Genomic DNA, 13220 nt, shown 5'->3' on the forward strand with positions numbered 1-13220 from the left:
GGTCAGTTTCTCTGAGATCGAGGTTTGTGTGCAGGAAGTTTATTGGAGGATGGGTTCAGAACAGCCCCTGCGAGGGGGCAGGAAGCTGACTGGCCAGAGGGAGAAGTGAAACTGCATTATCATGGAGGCCTTAGACAATCCCGTGAGGAGCTCTGAAGCTGGGAAAGGCCTTCAGAATCATCCCAAGTTGAGGCAAGGGATGTGTCTAGGAACCCCCTAGATGACCTGACATTGTTTGCAGGCTGCCCCTGGGGAAGGGGCCTAACCTTGGGCAAGGCAGCTCCCTCAGAAAGGGCAACTCCCATTCTAGGCCTAGAGGGACACAGGTGTGAGAACCAGCGCCTTCGTCCTGAAGGGTGGGGGAGGGGATGTGGGTTGTGTACTGCTGTATCCACTACAGATACAGAAAGAGCTTTCACTTTTGTGTATGAAGGGAAAAATAATTAGTAAATATTTGTGATCATCCCCTTTAATGCCTTTGTTGTTTTTGTTTTGTTTACTTTTAGAATGTTCATGTCTGAAATTGTTTCTTTTTTATCCTCACACTGAATAATTATAATTGTGCACAGAAAGGTTTCTACATCAAAAATCATTTTGGGTGTCCTTGGTAGTTTGAAGGCATTGCTTCATCGTCTTCTCATTTTCACTGCCATTCAGATTCTCCATTCTTTGTCTGAAAACATGATTTTCCCCCTCCCTATAAGTTTCTACCATCTTTTATTTCTCCTTAAACTTTTGAAATTTCTCTGTGAAATGCCTCAATACAGGTCTGTTTTCACCCATTACACTGGACCATTGTGCTCATCAGAGCTTTAAATCTGGAACTTACATCTTTCATGTGTGGGAAATTTCCTTTAATTATTATATTGATGGCTTCCTCTCCTCCATTTTGTCTTTTTTTCCTGATGATTCTGTTTTTTAAATGTGAGGCTGTTTGGAAGCTCTGTGTATTGCGGAGAGGTTTGTTGACTCTGGTCTTTATTATAGGGTGATTGGATGGACTCTTTTCTTACAAAACTTCTGATATCAGTGTCTTTACATTTTTTTCTTTGGCTGGTTATAATCCACAGAGAAGTCTCTTCTAATCCCCTGCCTGGCTGTCAACCTCTGGGGGCTGAGATGTGGAAAAGGGCTGAGGTTTGAACAGTCAATATGTAAATGCTCTATAATTCTGTTGTTTTCAGTATAGGGCTTTGCTCTCAACTGTTCAGAGAGAGATCCTTTCTTCTCTTTTCTGAGAATAAAGCTCCAGGCTCTAGCAAGATGGGGAAAGATGGGAAGAGACTTTGGAGAAGCCAACTGCTTCCTAAACATTCTTCTAACAAATCTCCCTGTTTTTAGCCTTATCTTTCCCTCTTTCAGAATTATCTGGTGCCATTGATTTCCTGAGCCTCCCGGGAATTCTGCAGTGTGAAGCAGATTGCTTCTTGCCTTTCCCTGCTGCTGATTTAAAATTCTGCTTTCTCAAGTCTACCAAGTCAGTTACCACCCAGCCATCCACTTTCTAGCTCCCAACATTTTAGATTATTGTCACCTCTCCCATTTTCCTTTGTAAGTTTAGGCATTTAAAAAACACTTTACTTGAGATTTAATGGGGTTTGGGAGGTAGCAGAAATAAATGCATGTGCTTAATTCACCATTTTAAATCAGAAATGCCTTCAAACCTATTTCCTCCCCTTTAGTCTCTGAATTAGGTTAGAAGTGGTGGAGAATTATATGAATTATGGCATCTCTAGCCCTCTACTTCCCCATTAGAAATCAGAAATAGCTACAGTAAGTTTAGATTAAAAAAATTTTTTTCCCCAATGTGTTACATATCTACATGGTCCAATTCTGTTTCCGCTTAACATAAGATGAGCAGGGATGTATTTAAATCTCAGAAAGAGGAATGGAGATGAGATAATAGCAGAAATCTCCTGACTGTGTGGGATGTTGAATTGTGTTATCAGGGGAAATCCGCTGAAGCTTGTGAGTAGCTGAATTGACAAAGAGCTAGGAGCATAAGCATGGATCTTAACTTGGCTGGCACTGCCTTTGTAAGGCACAACAATTGGTGCAGGGACAAGCACACATTTTTCTTTGTCTGGATTAAGAAATATGTGCAGTTTTAAGCAGATGCAATGCTCTCATTGATGCACATTTGGATATTACAGAGTTGTCCCTGAGATCAAGGCACTTATATCCATTTAATGCCTGAGCTTCATTTTTTAAGAATGGAGGGCGTAGCTGCTGCCAGATGGGCAGTGACTCAGTGGGGATTGTGGAGGGGCGGGGAAGGAGAGGGCTCTTGGAGTCGGCATGAAAAACACTTACTGGAGACAACCCACCTATTAATAATGGATCTTCCAACTTCTTGTTGGAAAAGTAGTGTCTGATGACCCCCTACTTTCACAGAGTCCCTAGGTTCACCTGCTCTGCCTTTTGTTTTTAATCTCTGTTATCCTTCATCTTAGTTATAACATTAGCTTACCTTGTATTTTGGGATAATTTTTTCTTTTTCATGGTGAGAGTGGAGATGGTGGGGTGGGCTCTTGTTTCTTCAAGGAGTGTGAATTATAATTTTTTTTGGCATGGTTTGCCCATGTGACATTCCCCTTGGGTGTTGGGGTGTTACTGCACATGGTGAAGCCACTGCTGCAGGGAGACAGCTATCCTTGCCACCCATGAAACTGGATTGGATTTGTGTTTAACTGCAAAGTCAAACTCATGAAAATAAAGTTGTCATTTATGACTTTGCACTGGAAGCTTGGCCATTCCTTGACTTTTCTGGGTTTTAAATTTGGAACAATAGCACTGGGTATAATGTTTATTTCTTTGGCCAGAAATTTTCTAATCCCACATTTCTAGAGGCAGTATTGTTTAGGAGTAAAGAATATGGGTTTGGGCTGGGTGTAGTGGCTCTCGCCTATAATCCTAGCAATCTGTGGGGCTGAGGTGGGAGGATCACTTGAAGCCAGGAGTTTGAGACCAGCCTGGGCAACATAGCAAGATCCCTGATATTTCTATATTTTTCAAAAAAATAGAAAACTGAGCTGATGTGGTGTCACATGCCTGTAGTCCTAGCTACTCAGGAGGCTGAGGCAAGAGGATCACTTGAGACTGGGTGTTTGAGGTTGCAGCAAGCTATGATGAGGCCACTATACTCCACCTGGGGCCAACAGAGTAAGACCTTGTCTCAAAAAGAAAATAAGAAAAAAAACAACAAACAAAAGTATGGGTACAAATGTGTGTGATTTTGATCAAGCTGGTTAGTTTCTCTCAATATCAGCCTCTTTCTTTGTAAAGTGGGGATGATGTTAGTGTTCCTCTTAAGGTTTCCAAGAAGATTAAATGAGCAAATGTAAGTAAACTGCCAAACACATGACAATAAGGGACAACTACTGTCATCATCGTGATTATTACTGCTGTCATTACTATTTAAAAAAATGTCAATCGTATAACCAAAGCAATCTTAAATAGAAAGAACAAACTGGGAGGCATCAGTCTTCCTGACTTCAAACTGTACTATAAAGCAATAATAGTTAAATCAGCATGGTATTGGCACAAGAACAGAAGCATAGATTTCTGGAATAGATCTGAGATACCAGAGATGAAACCATCAATATATGGCAATCTAATCTTTGATAAAGCTGACAAAAATATACATTGGGGAAAAGAATCTCTCTTCAACAAATGGTGCTGGGAAAACTGGTTAGCTACATGCAGAAGAGCAAATCAGGATCCCTACCTCTTACCTCTCACAAAAATTCACTCAAGATGGATAACAGACTTAAACTTAAGACATGAAACCTTCAAAATCCTAGAAGATGTTGGGAAAACCCTATCAGACATTGGCCTAGGCAAAGAATTTTTGAGGAAGACCCCCAAGGCAATCACTGCAGCATCAAAAATAAACAAATGGGATCTGGGATCAAATTAAAAAGTTTCTGCACAGCCAAGGAAACTATCAGTAGAGCAAATAGACAACCCATGGAGTGGGAGAAAATATTTGCCCTCTAAACCTCTGATAAAGGCCTAATAACAAGAATCTATCTAGAGCTTAAAAAAATTAACAAGAAAAAATCAAACAATCCCATCAAGAAATGGGCGACAGAAATGAAAAGAAACTTCTCCAAAGAAGACAGAATAATGGCATGCAAACATATAAAGAAATGCTCAACCTCTCTAATTATTAGAGAAATGCAAATCAAAACCACAATGAGATACCACCTAACCCCAGTAAGAATGGCCTATATCAAGAAATCCCAAAACAACAAATGCTGGCGAGGATGCGGAGAGACAGGAACACTCCTACACTGCTGGTGGGACTGCAAATTAGTGCAACCTTTGTGGAAAAGAATTTGGAGCTACCTCAAACAGCTAGAAATAGAAATACCATTTAACCCTGCAATAGCATTGTTAGGCATCTATCCAAAAGAGCATAAGACATTCTATTATAAAGACATCTGCACACGAATGTTTATAGCAGCACAATTCACTATTGCACGATCATGGAAGCAGCCCAGGTGCCCATCAATTCATGAGTGGATAATTAAAATGTGGTATATGCTCACAATGGAATATTACTCAATCCTAAGAAATGACAGTGAGCTAGCACCATTTATGCTATCCTGGATTAAGCTTAAGCCTGTTATCCAAAGTGAGGCAACACAAGACTTGGAAAATGGGCTCCACATCTACTCACCATCAAATTGGTACTGACTGATTTAAACTTCGATTTTCAAATAGTGGCAATACCCACCAGAGATTCGGTGGGGGGGGGACCCAATCTTAGGGATGGGACTAACATTCTGGAGGGGGAGGGCATAACTCTAACCCTTCTTAGGGAGAGGCAATGATATACAATGTAACCAAAATGTTAAAAAAAAAACAAAAAACTTTCTAGCAGGTGGTGGGCAGGCAGGAGTGGGGAGGAGGAAAGGGATGTATGTTTCCATAAAGTGTGCGATGCACACCACCAGGGTATTGGGCATTTCAGGGGGAGGGAGGGGGCAGAAGCAATATTTGTAACCCTAACAATATTTGTACCTCCATAATATGATGAAATAAAAAAAAATGTCAGAAGGGAGAGAGGGGAGCAAAGGAATTTCAGAAGTAGCATGGGAGTGAGCAAAGATGAGTCTCAGCCTTCTTTAGAATCCATACCCAGACTAGCAAATGAATCCTGCTTTATGGAATGTCCACTAGTTCTCCATACAATTTATATTATTATACAGCAGACATGCTTGTTAGACCTCATGAAGAAGGTTGGTAAAGTATCACTGACTATTTCAAAGTTCATTCATTTTTTCCTTGTCTGTGTCCAACCTAAATAGTCAATGAACATTGTTACTATTGACAGAATCCCAATAGAACAATAAAAGAGCCCTAAATATATCATTTTTAACTAAAATATTTTTTTACAGTTCAAATATTCACCTGAGTAGTTGTCGTACAGAGTAATGAACACATGGGAAATTATCAAAATTTCCAAACTTTCTAGCTGATACATTTTCAGATCTAGAGAGAGTTTTTTTTTTAAAAAATTGAGCTAGGAAAATAAACAGGAGTGTAAAGCTCTGTGATTCAGAACTGGATTTCCAGCATTTAAAAAAAAGTAATGCAAAATTTACTGAAAAGAATAGCACTTAGTAAATGAAGCCTTTTTCTTTTTCCTGGGTATTAAATCAAATGCATTTCATAAAGGAGCAGGAACCTATTAAATAAATGCAATGAAGCCTCCTGTAAGCATTTACTCCAGGGACTAACAAAAATCAATTGGCTACTCAAGGTAGATCTTTAACAAAAGATTGAATCAAAATGATATTGAAAACTACATCTATGCCATAAGGAAGTGGACTATTAAGTGACGTGATAGCTCACTAAGCAGCATCCTCACTATGGGTTCCTGCGTCTATTTTAAAGGAGAGGGTTTGATTGAGGAATGCCACGTTGCATACAAAGCTCTATTCTTTCATCTATTTACTTATTAATGATCAGATCCTTTATCTTAAATAACTAAGAGAAGGAAAGAATATTTCCAGGCTTCGTGATAACAAGCGTGAGTATATTTATGTGTAATCCTCGAGAGAACTCCACTTGGCTGATACTGCCTAATTAATCTTTACAGTTTGTCTGTAAGAAGGGTGCAGTTTTAATGTGCCCCAATCTGTAGATCTAATAACTAGGGAACATAGAAGATAAATTGTGTTTTCTCTGAATAGCTGGTTTTAGAGGAGTTCTCTACAGTCACAATAATGAACAGTACACAAGGGGACTTTGAGTTAGAGCTTTCTGTATGGGATTCCTGGGAAGCTGTTTAAACAGGGAAAATCTGTTAGAAATGTTCAGGTGGTCCCAGATGTAGGAGAAGCAACACAGTTCTGTGCATGCCTTTGAGATTGGCAAAGGCCCACTCTCTTTTCTAAATTCTGGGGTCTGAATAGGCTAGAGATACAAGGTACGTGGAGAAAATTCCTATTGATGGGGAGAGAAGAACTAAAACTTTGTTGTGCATCACTAGATGCACCTATGGATGGGGTGTATGAAGAGTGAAAGCAGTGTGGCGATGATGGTTTACTTTTATTGATTGCTGCTATGGTAGGTCCAGAGCCGAGCGCTTTGTTTTCTTTATCTTCCTTAACACAGCATTCTGTGAGCTTGGTGCCATTATTATACCCTGTTTACAGGGGAGAAATAAAGTCCCTGGCTTTTGTTAGAAAAGAAAAAATTGAAAAATCAGAGCTTTGTAGAGGGAGTCATGCTTTTCTAATGGAGACTATGGCAATTCACTTTGCAATGCTTCTTCAACCTTTTTACAATTTAGTTCAAATTTTTAAAATTTCAGTAGATTTAGGGGGTGCAATATTGTTACATGGATGAATTGTATAATGCTAACCTTAGGGCTTTTAGTGTATCCATCACTAGAATAGTATACATTGTACCTGCAGGTAATTTTTTATCTCTTACACCCCTTACTAACCCTCCCTCCTTACTTTTCAATGTCCATTACACCACTTTATGGCCATATATATATACACATTGTTTAGCTCCCATTTATAAGTGAGAACATTTGGTATTTGTTTTTCTATTCCTGAGATGCTTTTCTTAGGATAATGGTCTCCAGTTCCATGTAAGTTGTTGTAAAAAACATTATTTCATTCCTTATTATGGCTCAGTAGTACTCCACAGTGTGTATGTATGTGTGTGTGTGTGTGTGTGTGTGTGTGTGTGTGTGTGTGTGTGTGTGTATCCCACATTTTCTTTATCCATTCATCAGTTTATGGGCACCTAGGTTGATTCCATATCTCTGAGATTTTGGATTGTGCTACAATTAACATTCAGGTGCAGGTGTCCTTTTGATATAATGACTTCTTTTCTTTTGGGCAAATGCCCAGTACTGGTATTGCTAGATCAGAGTTCTCTGAGAAATTTCCATACCATTTTCCATAGAGGTTGTACTAATTTACAGTCCTACCAGCAGTATATAAGCATTCCCTTCTCACTACATCTGTGCCAACATCTATTATTTGACTTATTAATAATGGCCGTTCTGATAGGGGGACACAGATCGTCTGTGTTCTTATCTATCATCCTGGCCCAGCAGGCAGTAGAGGTTTTAGGGCAGGGCTCAGAGGATTGGGGAAAGGGCTCTCAATGAGATCTGGGCACCCATTGCTGGGGTTCAGAGGCCTATAAAAACTACTTGAGCTCCCCAGCTCGCTGGGGCCTGTGCGTATCAAGGAGCTCCTCCTCGGCCCAAACTGGAAAGGTTCTAGGAGGAGCCTGTGGCCCTGGAGATCTTCTGCTTTCCCCCTCCCTGGGTCCTGGTTGGGAGCTGCTCAAGGCACTCAAAAAAAAAAAAAATTCATGCAGGCAGTTCATCTTCTAGCTTCACCCTCAATGTCCCCTGTCACCTCTCTGTTGCCTTGATACCTTCTCTCTCCAATGATCTATTCAAAATATGGATTTTTTTTGATGGATATGGATATCCTGATTATTCTCTAGAGAAGAGGCATCTGCCTGCTTTCTCTAGATAGCCATCTTGCCCCTTGATGGATATGGCTATCCTGATTGTTTTCTGGACAAGAAAGCATCTGGCTGCTTTCTCTAGATAGCCATCTTGCCCCTCCCCTCAGCGCAGTTTTCAATTCAAAGATTTCTTTGGGACATGGTGTACAGGTATTGGGCTGGGTACTGAGCACAGACAGAGCAAAATGGCCTGGTGCCTGTCCTTAAGAAATTCAGTCTAGATTGGGCTGCAAACTCAATTTCTTTCAGGGGAAGCCACGAAGCATGACCTTGACAAGTATGACAGTGTGACAGGGCCTGAGGCCGGCTAGAGAGTACATGTCCTATCTAAAGGTGTTCTAATTAAATTAAACAGTAGTGACAGCAAAACCCTGCCACAAAAGCAGAATTCCTCTCTGGGCTGGATTAGTCCTGGCCATTAGTTTGGTAGATGTTTCCTAATTCTTTGGTCAATAAAATGTTTTCTCTGTGATTTTTTAATATTAAAATTATGACAGTTTCTATACCTCTCTATATGAAAGTTTGGCGGTGGAGGCATGGAGACTGATGGCTGTCATCTCTTGCATTGAAGATGTCACTGTAATGAGAATGGAGCAGGCTCACAGAGAAGTAGAGACAAGAGGAGGGGTGAGCGAGAGTCCTGATGGCATTTATGTGCCTGGCCCCAGTTCTCTCGAAGGCCTAGTGATGCATTTCCTGCCATTGGGTTCTTCAACTGTTTCTTTAGTTACAAAAAATGATACTCTACAATATCCTTCTAAGATATTTCTCTTCTGGCCAAAGCTAGTTTCAGTTGGGTTTCTGCCACTTGCAGCTAAGAATGGCTCAACTAATGCACAGGGCTGCCTGGGAGGTCAGTAAAGAAGAAGAAGGAGGTAGAGCAGAGTCACAGATACGAGGGTGGGATCCATCCACAGAGCACAAGGCCACATGGGGCCACCTATACCCCTAATCCTAAACATAGAGACATGGAGTCTCAGAAACAAATAACATTAGAAGACAAAAGAGACTATGGGAACTGGGGGAAAAAAATTGATGGGAAAAAATTCAGTTGCTATTTGGAACTGAAGCCATAATTAATGAACTTTTGAACTTCTGCCAGAACATTGCTGGAAAATGGATTCTGGTGTTCCTCAGTAGGTCAAAGACAGGGCCTTTAAAGGAGAATAGGCTGGGACAAGTTTTCAGGAGGAAGAGGCCATGCTGGAGGCACTGGGTTGATTTGTAGAGTGGATGCCCTTCTTTAGCTCATCCCCAGGGCTCACTCCGGCTTCTTGGGTTTCCTCTTCCCTCATTGCAGGAGACAAGATGGCTCTGCTGGCTTCATCCTAAGCTAGACCTGAACTCTAGAGTATCTTTGCCTCATTCCTGATCTTAGGGGGAAATCCTCCAGTCAGTCATTAAGTCTGAGGTTAGCTATTTGAGTGTTTCATAGATACCTTTTATCAGGTTGAGGAAGTTCCCTTCTGTTACTAGTTCGTTGAGTGATTTTATCATGAAAGATTGTTATATTTTATCATGAAAGATTGTTTCATTTCATAAAAATCTGATCAGGTGGTTTTTGTCTTTTAATCTATTGATGTGGTGTATTATATTAATTTGAAGGTGCTGACATCTGGGGCCTGTTTGCAGATAACTTGAGCAGTAAAGTTCTCCCTTGGAAGGGTCATCTGGGCTGTGCACTACTGTCCACAACACTGTTACTCATAGAAATCTGAGACTCTGACCCAAGGTTTGTTCTGGTATCAGAATGTATGGATAACCCTCAGGCTCTTTGGAATCCATAAGCAGGTCCCATACTCCTTCTTAGACTTCTTAGCACACAAAACTCTGTATTTATAGTACTCCAAGGCTTTGATCACTAAATATTATCTCATGAGAAACAGGGCTACCCTAAATAAAAAAAAATTGAGAATAGGTTCCTATTATTTATGATGACAAATAATTCTTACAAAATCTAGGACGTGAAGTTTCACCGACACTCTTTTCACGTAAGAAAAGGAATTTTAAATGTAAAATATATGCTAATATAACTGTTTTCTTTATGGTTATTTATTCTGTCGGCCTTTTCTCATCCTTGTCTTCTACATTTTCCTACTAAAAGTCTCCATGTTACTCAGAGACCCATACAAATCATGAGAAAAAAAGAAAACGAAATTAAAAATCACATATATTTCTTTTGTTACCAATATAGAATTTGGTACCATTAAAGAATTTATGATATGAGTGCAGAAAATCTACTCTCTTAGCAAATTTCCAACTATGTGAGAGGATAGATATATTAATTTATTTGACTGTAGTAATCACTGTGTATATGTATATCAAAATGTCATGTTGTACACTTTGAATATATAAAATAGAAAATAGCAAAATAAATAAACATTTAAAAAAATAAATCTAATTAAAATATTTGGGAACACTCTTTTATACATTGGCCTAGGCAAAGAATTTATGAAGAAGACCCCAAAGGCAATCACAACAGCAACAAAAATAAACAAATGGGACCTAATGAAATTAAAAAGCTTCTGCACAGCCAAAGAAACTGTCAAGAGAGCAAACAGACAACCCACAGAATGGGAGAAAATGTTTGCAAGCTACACATCTGATAAAGGGCTGATAACTAGAATATACTTAGAACTCACGAAAATCAGCAAGAAAAAATCAAACAACCCTATCAAAAAATGGGCAAAGAACATGAACAGAAACTTCTCAAAAGAAGATAGAATAATGGCCAACAAACATATGAAAAAATGTTCAACATCTCTAATAATCAGGGAAATGCAAATCAAAACCACAATGAGATATCACTTAACTTCAGTGAGAATGGCCTTTATCAAAAAGTCCCAAACAATAAATGCTGGCATGGATGTGGAGAGAGAGGAACACTCCTACACTGCTGGTGGGACTGCAAACTAGTTCAACCTCTGTGGAAAGCAATATGGAGATACCTGAAAGCGATACAAGTAGATCTACCATTTGATCCAGCAATTCCACTACTGGGCATCTACCCAAAAGATCAAAAGTCACTTTATGAAAAAGACACCTGCACTCGAATGTTTATAGCAGCACAATTCACAATTGCAAAGCTATGGAAACAACCCAAGTGCCCATCAATTCATGAGTGGATTAATAAAATGTGGTATATGTATACCATGGAGTACTACTCAGCTTTAAGAAACAATGGTGATATAGCACCTCTTGTATATTCCTGGATACAGCTGGAGCCCATTCTACTAATGAAGTATCTCAAGAATGGAAAAACCAGCACCACATGTACTCACCAGCAAATTGGCATTAATGGATCAACACCTAAGTGGACATATAGGAGTAACATTTATCAGGTGTCAGAAGGGTGGGAGGGGTGAGGAGGGGATGGGTGTATACAACCACAATGAGTAAGATGTGCAACATTTGGGGGATGGACATGCTTGAAGCTCTTATTTGAGGGGGAGGGAGGCATGGGCAATATAAGTAACCTTAACACTTATACCCCCATAATACGCTAAAATAAAAAATTAATTAATTAATTTAAACAATATATTTATTTGCTTGTGAAATTGCTGTTTGCTCTCCACTTGTAGGAGTCAGATGGGCCATATGGTAGGCAAATGAAATGACCAGACAGATAGTGTAAAAGTTGAAAATAGCTTAAATATCCTCACTTTGTGTTTCCTTCCCTGTTTATTTTAGAAATCACAGCATTTGGTTCTATGGTATTGAGCAACCGTTGATTTTCATGATGACTATATCAGACCATCTTAAGTAACCAGCAATAAAATTTTCTATTGTTGAGCTCTGTATGAGCAGAAAGGCATTTTTCATTGCTCTCTCCCTGTAAAATGCTTTGAGGAAATTACAGTGAGGATTACAATGGGAAACTGTTGGCAATGATATTTCAGCTGTCATTTATCCTACAGTAATCAAACATTTTTAACCTGGTTAGCCTTTTATTATTCCATTTCTAGAATTTTTTTAGAGTGAAATTATAACTTTTAAAGGAAAGTAACAATATGAACACAAAAGAGCTGCTCTAATTTGCCATGCTCCATTACTGAGCCCTCAATGTTAGTACTCAGCTCATGAAACAAATATTTTGACACCTTACAGCAATTCCAAATCGTGAACATTTAAAACTCACAGGGACTGCCTTTCCTGTAGTTGGCATGGATCTCCGATTCCTAATAAACTAATTCTAGGAGATGGGCATGTAATAACGGGTAACATTTATTGACTACTTAGTATTTGGCAGGCATCGTGCTAATATGAGTTACATTATTTCTCATTCAATCTTCACAACAACCAAATGAGAAAGTTCTTATTCCCATTTTACAAACAATTAAACTAATGTTCAAAAAGTTAAGGGACTTGCTCAAGAACACATAGTAAGTAATGAAGCCAGAATATAGAATAAAGCTCTAGTAAGCAGCTTTGCATGCTTCTCTTTCTTCCCTATCCTCTAAGTTCTGTTGCTTTTCATGGCTATGTGCTAGGTCCTTTCCTTCCCTCCCTCTCTTTTCTCTTCTTCTCCCTCCCCCTCCCTTCCTTCCTTTCTTTCCTTCTTCATTTACTTTCTCCCTCTGGATGAATCACCTCTACTTGGTTGCCTAAATTACCACATATGTTAATGATTCTCACATCTACGTCTCTAACACATATCTGTTTTCTGATCCTCAGACCCATACCAAAATTAGTGTGTTCAGAAGTGAATCAACATCTATCTTCTTAACCTGTTTCTCCTCTTCCTGTGTTTCCTAATAGAAGCACCATCACATTCATCACATACAGTTGCCTGGACAGAGCCTGGGCATCATCCTCAATCCTTCCTCTCTCTCACTGTATTAGTTTTGTATTACTGCTGTAACAAATCACCAAAGATTTAGTGATTTAAATATACAAATTTAGTATCTTACAATTCTGGAGGTCAGAAGTCCAAAATGAGTGTCACTGGGCTAAAATCAAGGTGTTGATAGGGCTAGATGTCTTTTGGGAGTTCTAGGGGAGAATCTGCTTTCTTGCTTTTTCCACCTTCTAGAAGATTCCACAGCTCCTTGGCTCATGGCCACCTTCCTCCACCTGCAAATCCAGCCAAGGTCAGACCAAGTCATTTTCACACTGCCGTTCCTCTGGCTCTCTCTTTTCTACCTTCCTCTTCTATTTTTAAGGGTCCTTGTGGTTATATCAGGCCTATGTAGATAATCTAGGATTATTTC

General features: G+C 39.5%; 1 protein-coding gene across 1 annotated transcript in view; it reads left to right on the top strand.

The window, feature by feature from the left end:
- PLPPR1 (phospholipid phosphatase related 1) overlaps window positions 1-13220 on the top strand; it is a 267061-nt gene that overhangs the window by 50997 nt on the left and 202844 nt on the right. The gene's annotated exons all lie outside the window — the stretch shown is intronic.

Source organism: Microcebus murinus, chromosome 12 (genome assembly GCF_040939455.1).
Source record: "Microcebus murinus isolate Inina chromosome 12, M.murinus_Inina_mat1.0, whole genome shotgun sequence".
Classification (NCBI taxonomy): Eukaryota; Metazoa; Chordata; class Mammalia; order Primates; family Cheirogaleidae; genus Microcebus; species Microcebus murinus.